At 40.8% G+C, this 9,059-nt stretch overlaps 1 pseudogene; it reads right to left on the bottom strand.

The window, feature by feature from the left end:
- Window positions 1-3,481: 3,481 nt before the first annotated feature.
- On the bottom strand, window positions 3,482-5,998 carry LOC125118139 (tigger transposable element-derived protein 1-like; annotated as a pseudogene).
- Between the last annotated feature and the right edge of the window lie 3,061 nt (window positions 5,999-9,059).

Raw genomic sequence — 9,059 nt, 5'->3', positions numbered from 1 at the left:
ACCCTACTAGTATCCATGAGGTAGAGGGTTCAGTTCCTGGTCTTGCACAGTGGGTTAAGGATCTGGCATTGCTGTGAGCTGTGGTGTAGGGCGCGGAAACGGCTCAGATCTCTCACTGCTGTTCCTGTGGCTGTGGCCAGTAGCTGCAACTCTGATTCGATCCCTAGCCTAGGAACTTCCATATGCTGCACATGCAGTCCCAAAAAGCAAAAAAAAAAAAAAAAAAGAATAGAAAAATTAATAAAACAATTGGTGCACAGTGTCTGGAGCCAAGTAAAATGTCACATGAAGAAAAAGAGAAAGAGGTAAAACAAGAAAAGTTTATCCTGGGAGTTCCCGTCGCGGCTCAGTGGTTAACGAATCTGACTAGGAACCATGAGGTTGCAGGTTCCATCCCTGGCCTCGCTCAGTGGGTTAAGGATCTGGCGTTGCCGTGAGCTCTGGTGTAGGTCACAGACATGGCTCAGATCTGGCGTTGCTGTGGCTGTGGTGTAGGCTGGCAGCTACAGGTCCGATTTGACCCCTAGCCTGGGAACCTCCATATGCCACGGATGCAGCCCTACAAAGACAAAAAGACATAGAAAAAGAAAGAAAGAAAGAAAGAAAGAAAGAAAGAAAGAAAGAAAGAGAAAGAAAGAAAGAAAGAAAGAAAGAAAGAGAGAGAGAGAGAGAGAAAGAGAGAGAGAAAGAGAGAGAGAGAGAGAAAGAGAGAGAGAGAGAGAGAGAGAGAGAGAGAGAAAGAAAGAAAGAAAGAAAGAAAGAAAGAAAGAAAGAAAGAAAGAAAGAAAGAAAGAAAGAAAGAAAGAAAGAAAGAAAAGCAAAGCTTATCCTGAGCCCTAAGCATAACCAGCAACACGACCCCTAAAAAGAGAAGAAAAAACAAAAGCAGGAGACGAGTGATTCTCAGGTTTAACCTAACCTGAAATCAAGATCTAATTAACTTGGAGGCAGACAACACATTCACCCAAAAGGACCTAACAATGGACAGATACTAAGTCTAAGATTTCTACAAATGCTAAGAGTAACAACTGCCCCGCTACTTCCGTAGTCCTACAGAAGATCACATTGGAAAGGCAACCAATGCAGGGCCAGAAAAGCAAGCGCATTGAGTGCCCAACCAGGGACAGATGGGGAGTCATGAGAGATGTGTGAGAATGAGGAAGGATTTGAACTGTGCTTCATTTTTCCTTTTTTTCTCCCTGTTTTCCATATCTTTTCATTCATCCCTGCCAGTCGTCTTAGGATGTTTTCAGTGCATCCTCCTTTTATGAGTAATTTTCCTTGCACGGTGTTGTGAACGTGAAACCATCAACAAGACAGTTCCCATGTGGTATTCATCCGCGGCGGCATTAAGACACTGCTATCGTGTTCTCTCATTCTGTGGGGGCTTGTTAAAGGGCTTGGTGTCTTAGAGAACACCAGATTGACCCGTGCCTGACATATCTCCATGCCATTAGTGATATGGGGTATCATTTTTTAGAAAGGACCTTAAGAGAGATGCTGCTGGAGTTCCCGTCGTGGCGCAGTGGTTAACGAATCCGACTAGGAACCATGAGGTTGCGGGTTCGGTCCCTGCCCTTGCTCAGTGGGTTAACGATCCGGCGTTGCCGTGAGCTGTGGTGCAGGTTGCAGACGCGGCTCGGATCCCGCGTTGCTGTGGCTCTGGCGTAGGCCGGTGGCTACAGCTCCGATTCAACCCCTAGCCTGGGAACCTCCATATGCCGCGGGAGCAGCCCAAAGAAATGGCAAAAAGACAAAAATAAATAAATAAATAAATAAATAAATAAAATTAAATTAAAAGAAAAGAGAGAGAGATGCTGCTCTTTCCAGTCATATCTAGTCCTAGAGCATCCCTGAGCAAGAATGGGTGTCCACTGTGTGCCAGACACAGTCTATAATGACATTAGATTATGCTAGTTGAATTTGGAGGAGAGAATTTAAATAAGAGAGGGAATACTTTAGCAGAAATATACCTGTGATAGTAAAGTGCAAATGTACAACTACAAACTCACAGAGGGGGTCCACTCAGCATTGGATCGTTCCTTGATCCCATTGTGTCTTTGGGTCTATGTTGATACCATATGTTTGTTTTAGGGATGTGATACTAATATGTTACAGTTTTAGGGTATTTCCATATCCAAACCTTCAACAGAAAATCTATACACCTTATTTTCATATTGCCAGGTGGAGAAGTTGGCACTTACATAAGCCCACTCAGTTTCTCAGGCTGCTAAGGGTAAATTTTATAACCACACTTCTTGTATTCAATAAGAAAACAGTCAACAAATATTTATTGAGCACCTTCACCAAGCCAAGAGGGGTAACAAAAACATTTGGGAATTTATGGTGCATTGTTTCCAAGCAAGGACATAAGGTGTTTACAGTCTTGTGTAAGATTATGTTCAGGACACAATTAGATAGAGAAAGAGAAGAGGAGGTTGGCTCCATCTTCTGACAGAGGATGAAGAAAAGTGACAGGGACTCCCTAGAGAGATGACAGGTAAAGGAAATGCCAGAATCATTACTCAGGGAATGGACATCTCTAGGCTTGAGGTTGATTGGACAGGAAGGGATATTATACATAAGCAAATTAATTTAATGCATCTTTAATTAGATTAAGGGAGTGTCCACATTTTAAAGGTTCAATGATATTAGGCTTCCACCAGAATCTCTGGGGAGAAAGAAATGGGGGCTTTGTTTATACACAAAGTCGTGAGCACTTTCAGCCTTACCCACAATTTGAAAAGAAGCAAGGGGAAAATGACAGGATATTAAATTGTTTGCTATTACTTTGCATATTCGATGATTCAATGTTGAAAGGAGTCTACAAGGTACTACTTACTCATAAGGCTTCTTTTCTTAATGCATGTACTACTGCAGCCATTCGTAGGTTTAAAAACATTTTGGAGTTTATAAATAGTTCAATTTCTGCTATAAATTGACAGTCTCCTGTCACTTATGTGAATTCCTTCAGCAAATAGGTTTTGTGTGAATTCCCCAAGTGCCCAGACTACTCTGTCAGAGCTACTAAGGCCCAAGACACTTGCAAACTTCTGGGGTTAGCATTCAGAATTAAACATTACTAATCCAGTTTTAAATTAATGTGCAACCCCCCCCCCCAAAAAAAAAAAAGAGAAAGTGGTTTTTGGCCATGACCTCCATGTCAGTGTCAGGGATTTGAGATTGTATGCAGCATGACATTTTTGAGTTCTGCACCCTTTTAATTTTCTAACCAGAGAGATGAGCAGTGACTGGGCAGCTATGCAAATACAGGCAGATCTCAGAGATACTGAGAATTTGGTTCCAGACTACTGCAATAAAGCAAATATTGCAATAAAATGAATCACACACTTTTTTTTGGCTTCTCGGTGCATATAAAAGTCAAGTTTATGCTATACTGTAGTCTATTATGTATGCAACAGCATTATGTCTAAAAAACAATGTGCATACCTTAGTTAAAAATATATTTCGCTAAGAAATGCTAACCATCACCAGAGCCTTCAGTGAACTGTGATCATTTTGCTGATGGAGGATCTTGTCTCAATGTTGATGGTCACTGACTGATCAGAATGGTGGTTGCTGAAGGCTGGGGTGGCTGCAGCAACTTCTTAAAATAAGGCAGCGGGGAGGTTTGCTACATCAATTGTCTCTTCCTTCCATGAACAATTTCTCTGCAGCATGCAAGCTATGTGATAGCATTTCACCTACAGTAGAACTTCTCTCCAAATTGGAGTCAATCCTCTAAAACTCTGCCATTGCTTTATCAACCAAGCTGATGTCATATTCTAAATCCTTTGTTGTCATTTCAATACTCTTCATAGCATCTTCACCAGAAAGAGATTCTATCTCAAGAAACACTTTGCTTTGCTCATCCATAAGAAGCAACTCCCCATCCACTGAAGTTTTAGCATGAAAGTGCAACAATCCAGTCACATCTTCAGGCTCTCCTCCTGATTCTAGTTTGCTTGCAATTTCCATCATATCTGCAGTGACTTCCTCAACTGAGCTCTTGAATCCCACAGAGTCATCCATAAGGGTTGGAATCAACTTCTTCCAAACTCCTGTGAATGTTCATATTTTGGCCTCTTCCCATGAATCACAAATGTTATTAATAGAATCTAGAATGGTGAATCCTTTCTAGAAGGTTCTCAATTTACTCTGTCCAAAATCATCAGAGGAATCACCATATATGGCAGCCATAGCCTTACAAAATATATTTTGTAAGTGAAAAGACCTGAAAGTTGAAATGACTCCTTGATCCATGGGCTACAGAAAGAATGTTACGTTAGCAGGCATGAAAACAACATTAATCTCATTGTCCATCTCCATCAGCATTCTTGAGTGACCAGGCACACTGTCAATGAGCATATTTTGAAATATTTTGAAAGGAATCTCTTTCTCTGAGCAGTAGATCTCAACAGTGGGCTTAAAATATTCAGCAAATCATGTTGTAAACAGGTGTGCTGTCATCCTGACTTTGTTGTTCCATTTATAGAGCACAGGCAGAGTAGATTTAGCATCATCCTTAAGGGCTCTAGGATTTTCAGAATGGTAAGTGAGCATCAGCTTCAACTGAAAGTTCCAACTGCATTAGCCCCTAATGAGAGAGTCAGCCTGTCTTTTGAAGCGTTAAAATCAGGCACTGACTTCTGTTTACCTGTTAAAGTCCTAGATGGCATCTTCTGCCAGTAGAAGGCCCTGTCATCTACATTCATTAATTATCTGTGCTATATCTTATTGATAACTTGATGCAGCTTCTACAGCAGCACTTGCTGCTTCACCCTGCACATTTACATTACGACGATGGCTTCTTGCCTTAAGCCTCGTGAATCAACCTCTGCTAGCTTCAGACTTTTCTTCTTCTGAAGCTTCCCCACCTCTCTGAGTTTTCATAGAATTGAAGGGAGTCAGGGTCTTGCTCTGGATGAGGCTTTGGCTTAAGGAAATGTTGTGAATGGTTTGATCTTCTAGTTAGACGACTAAAACTTTCTCCAGATCAGCAGCCAGGCTGTTTTCTTATTCATGTGTTCACTGGAGCAGTGTTTTTAATTTCCTTCAAGAACTTTTACTTTGCACTCACAACTCAGCTAACTGGCACAAGAAGCCTAGTTTTTCAGCACTGTTTACAACAGTCAAGAAATGGAAGCAAACTAACCTTATCAACAGAGAAATTAATAAAAAAATGTAGTACATACATAAAATGGAATATTACTCAGTCATAAAAAATGGAATAATGCCATTTGCAGCAACATGGATGGAACTAGAGGTTATCATACTCAATGAAGTCAGAGAAAACAAATATCATATGATATCACTTATAATATATGGAATCTAATTTTTAAAAATGATATGAATGAACTGCTTCGTTTAAAAAACAGAAACAGATTCACAGACTTTGAAAACAACTTTATGGTTACAAAAGGGGAAATGTGGCTAGGAGGGATAAATTAGGAGTTTGAGATTAACATATACACACTACTATATATAAAATAGATAAGTAACAAGGACCTACTAAAAACAATCTTATGGTTACCAAAGGGGAAACATGGCAGGGAGGGATAAATTGGGAGTTTGAAGTTGACATATACAGACTACTATGTATAGAATATATAATCAACAGGTACCTATCATATAGCACAGAGAACTCTATTCAATATTCTGAAATAACCTATAAGGGGAAAAGAATCTAAAAAAGAATGTGTGTATATGTGTGTGTGTGTGTGTGTGTGCACATATATGTGTATATATGTATATCTGAATACATATATATATATATATATGTGTATATATATATATTTGAATCACTTGGCTATACACCTGAAACTAATGCAATATTGTAAATCAACTATACTCCAATATAAAATAAAAATTAAATTTAAAAAAAGAGGCCAATTTTGGCTCATGACCTGCCTCCCTCACTAAGCTTAGTCATTCTCAGCTTTTGATTTAAAGTTAGAGATGTATGGCTCTTCCTTTCACTTGAACACTGAGAGGCCATGAAGGGTTATTTCTTGGCCTCACTTCAATATTAGTGTGTCTCAGGGAAGAGGGAGGCCTGAGGAGAGGGAGAGAGATGGGTAAGGGACAGTTGGTAGAGCAATCAGAGCACACACTGCATTTATCAATTAAGATCACAGTCTTATATGGGTGCAGTTAGTGGGACTCCAAAACAATGACAATAGTAACATCACAGATCACTGATCACTCATCACCACAGCAAATATAATAATAGTGAAAAAGTTTGAAATACTGTTAGAATTACCAAAAAGTGACACAGAGACATGAAGTGAGGAAACACCATTGGAAAAATGGCACCAATAAACTGTCTGGATGCAGGGCTGCCCAAACCCTCAATTTGTAAAAACAACAATAAAAACAAACAAACAACAACAGCAAAAACAAAACAAAACCACAGCATTTGCAAACCAATAAAGCAAGTACAATAAAATGAGGTCTGCCTACAGAACTTCTGTTAATGGAAAACCAATTTGAAAACCAAATTCATCTTTATAGGTTGTTTCCATCCTCAACTAGGCAGGCAACCAGGCCCCAACATTCCTTTTGCCCCCCATCAGCCCCTACCCTGGATTACTGCTCATTTTCAAGTCTTGCCTCAGTCACAGAGATCCATCTTCCAGGTAAATATTTCCAGAATTTGGTTTTTTGTTTGTTTGGTGGTGGTTTTTTTTGTTTTTTTTTTTTTTGGTTTGTTTGTTTTTCTTTTTAGAGCCCCACCTGTGGCATATGAAATTCCCAGGCTAGGGGTCGAATCAGAACTGTAGCTGCCAGCCTACACCACACCACAGCAACTTGGGATTCGAGCCATGTCTGTGACCTACACCACAGCTCATGGCAGTACTGGGTCCTTAACCCACGGAGCGAGGTCAGGGTCCAAACCCTCATCCTCAAGGATACTAGTTGGGTTCAATACCACAGAGCCACAATGGGAACTCCCCCAGGATTTATTTTATATCTTCAGATGATTGCTACATATTAGTAAGGTTTTTTACCTTCTTTACTTTTCTTCAAGCAGCAATATTTTAAAGCTATTCTTAAAACAACATTTTATCATTTCCTTATATATTTTCAGTTTTACCCCTTCTTTAGCCCTTTTCCTTTTTAAAGTTTAATTCTTAGAGTTCCTATCATGGCTCAGTTCAACATATCCTCCCAGATTATTAACCACCCCCCTCCCTGCAACTGGCCATCTTGCATGTCTTCCATTTGTTTTATAGCCTGGACAGCTTTTCGCTATTTCAGGAAATATGCAAGCATATAATCAGCAGAATGGCAGTCAACTGGAAGTCTCTGCTACAGCTGGAGTTTCATCCACTCCCTTCCCTGAGGCCATGCAAGGTCATTCAGGGTTTTTCCTTGCCCAGAAAGGATAGTAAAAGTATGGATATCTTTTTAGTGGTCATAGAAAGGGACATCTGTAACCACAAGTAAAACGTTCGAAATTAGGTCTCAGTCTTGGCTAATTACATGGCCTAATAGAGCGAGAAACCATTATGGAAAAATAAAGAGGGGTCTGGCATTAGAACGCTACTCCCTAATGCCACCACAAGACATCAGAAAACTCTAGTTACAACTCAAGTCCAGCAGACGTGTGTTTTTTAAGGGGCTTTCATAAAAGCGGCCAATTCCAAGATCATGTCATCATTAATGCTTGACACCGCATTTGGCACTTAGAGGCAACATGGTGCAGTGAAAAGAACACAAGAGCTGGAAAGGCATGGATATGTTCTAGGAGAACTGTGTGACCTGGGGCATGAAGACTCTTTATAACTATTTGTTGCCTAATGAATGCATTATACAAAACACTAGAAATAGATGTCCTGGTGAATCATAAGCAAAATCAAGCCTAGCACTTGTCAGCACTCTCCAGTGTGATGATACAAACATACACATAAAGAAAAAGGCAGAATGACCTTCTAGGCAGAGGGAACAACGTGGACAGATTCACTGAGACCTGGAATAGCAGAACATGTCCTCATTAGTTAGTACCCTGAGCCAATGGAAGGGGCAGGGGCAAGGTCTGTGGTGGGAGAACTGGAGAAGAAGGTAGAATGACTATGGGAGAGGTGGCTTGTGCTTCACTTTAGACACTGTTTTATGGGCTTTAGCTTTGACCCTATAGTCTGTGGGAAGCATAAGCTGGGGGTTGCTGAGTAAGATGGCTGTGGCGAGAGCTAGCGTGCAGAAAAAAAATTACTCTGGTAGCAATATGAAAGACAGATTGGTCATGACAGCCATAGAGGGGACAGGGCCATGGGGAGACTGGAGGAGGGGAGATGGAAATCAGGTTAAGAAGCAGTTGCAATAGATAAGACAAAGACTTGCAGGAGGGGATAAATGCTGTTGCCTTGTGAAATTCTATAGGTGTCACCCCCTCCCAGAAAAAGAGAATCCTGTATTTGCCCTCTGGGTTTCTTCCCCCTCCCCTCTTCCCCACAGCCACTTGCTCTCTGCCTTTCTCCTCCTGAAGTCTAAGGGGACTTGCTTTCTGGGAGGGAGGACGAGTGGACCCATATTGTAAGACGCAGATGAGGTGACAGTGGAATAAAGGGAGATTTGGGGGCTTGGTTGGTTGGTTTTTAACCATGTTGAGTCAGCTTTGGAGTTGGACAAAGAATGTTGTCAATGGGGAAGATTCTGGGACAGATAGAAGTACCAGGGAATGAAGGAAGGTAAGAAAGAGATGTTAGGGCATGGTACTATGGATTATGAGTTAGACCTTACATTAACACTCTGTAAGAAATGCTAGGAAAGAATAAAATTATTTTGGAATTCTCCGATGGCTCAGGGGGTTAAGGATCCAGTACTGTTAGTGAAGTGGCTCAGGTGGCTGCTGTGGTTTGGGTTCAATCCCTGGCTCTGGCCTGGGAACTTCTGCCTGCTGTGTTTGTGGCCAAAAAAAAAAAAAGAAGAAAAAAAGGAATGAAATTATTTTAAAATCTCCTTTGAGCTGAACAAAGCTGCTTGAAAAATCAGATGATGTACATCAAGAGATTCAAATGGAGGCTCCCATTCCTTCAATGCCTTCTGTCTCCATCACA

The sequence above is a fragment of the Phacochoerus africanus genome, chromosome X (genome assembly GCF_016906955.1).
Source record: "Phacochoerus africanus isolate WHEZ1 chromosome X, ROS_Pafr_v1, whole genome shotgun sequence".
Lineage (NCBI taxonomy): Eukaryota > Metazoa > Chordata > Mammalia > Artiodactyla > Suidae > Phacochoerus > Phacochoerus africanus.
This window is presented reverse-complemented; position numbering and strand designations above follow the sequence as displayed.